This window comes from Poecilia reticulata, linkage group LG2 (genome assembly GCF_000633615.1).
Source record: "Poecilia reticulata strain Guanapo linkage group LG2, Guppy_female_1.0+MT, whole genome shotgun sequence".
In the NCBI taxonomy this organism is placed as follows: domain Eukaryota; kingdom Metazoa; phylum Chordata; class Actinopteri; order Cyprinodontiformes; family Poeciliidae; genus Poecilia; species Poecilia reticulata.
In genome coordinates this window covers 15,541,948-15,543,455 of record NC_024332.1, presented here as the reverse complement: position 1 = coordinate 15,543,455, position 1,508 = coordinate 15,541,948, and positions in this window count along the sequence as shown.

Genomic DNA, 1,508 nt, shown 5'->3' with positions numbered 1-1,508 from the left:
GACTCTCAATTATTTAGTACCGGTTGAAAACGATCAGCAGCAAAAGCAACAAAGAGGAATAGATCACTTGGAATGTTTATTTATTCACTTATTTTAAATGTTAAAATACCTGGATTGATTAAACCCGAACTAGATTAATCAAATACCAACACAAAAGGAAGAATGTCCCRTTTCTTTTGCTATTTATTAGAYATGCATAAAAACCACAGAAGGCAGATTCAAACCTGGACTGTATTAGTCTATACTTTTTGGATAATCGAGACACAGTTTACAATTTTTCAGTGTTTGGTTCATGGTTTCCTCAGAGGTTCTCATAAACCCAACATCATGTTTCGTCTCGTCTTGTGAGCTTAAACTACAGTTCCGCCCTTTTTGTCCCACCACAAGTTTAAACACCTGCAGGAAGATCTCCAAATCAATTCTGACCCCGTGATGCTCCAACTGGAATCACGCAGGACCTCAGCGCCTCATCTCTGACGTCTTTATTCTGGTGCTACAGACCGTCTGAGGGGAAATGTCTGGTTTGTTTGGCAGCGTTGCAGGACTTCCACATGATTAGCTAAGAGGTTTTTAGTCTTTCGGCTGATCGGTTTACATTATCAATGTCCCACCACTGGCAAATAGAGCATGCATGTATTTGTGCATGGACGTATGGATTTTCCTGTGTGTGTTTCTGTCTAAGCATGCATGTTGATGGCATCATGGTAGCATCAGCTTCCCTGCTCTTGTAATGCAGCCATGTAATGGCGTAATGAAAATTCATGATGAGAGCATGTTAACTGCATTAGCCAGTCTCCTGAGTTCCAGCACATGAATAAAACGAACAAGGGGGGGAGAAAAAAAAAAACAGGAAAACTCATTTTGATGCCTAATTATTTTTGGACTTGACAGCCTGGCAGCAGCCTGGCCTGCGTATGTATGAGTATGCATGCATATATGTGTGTCTGTGTGTGTCTGCGTAGGTCGTCAGTGTTGCTGAGTAGATGCACACAGCGGTAAGCAGGGCCCTTCATTATGGGCCATAATGAGTACATCCACCTCAGATACAGCACCTTGGGAACCTTTGTTGCATTGTTTTGTTCCAACACCTTGAGAAACAAATCAACACACTGTACATGGCTCAAGTGTCTGTATTCTTCGTCTTTCTCTAAATGTCTAACAGGGACAGATCCCGGCTTCGTGCGTGTTTACATGATTTTCTTTCATTATGAGCTCATGCATTTTTTTTTTTTCCTGTAGAAATCATTATGCTGAAAAACATTGCAGGAAAGCATTTTTTTAATGACTGTGCTATTTGTGTTGACAGATTCCATCTGATAGTGGAAAGCTGCAATATATTTATTGTTCATATTCCTAACACAGAAACAAAGCAAGCTATTTAGGCGCTAACTTGTAAACAGCGTCGCTTTAGATCATCTKCTTTGGTTGCTTTTTATCTTCCTAAAGGTTAAAATATTGGCCTAAGTTGATTGTTTGGGAATGTTAGAAGTGAATTTTTGTTAACATGA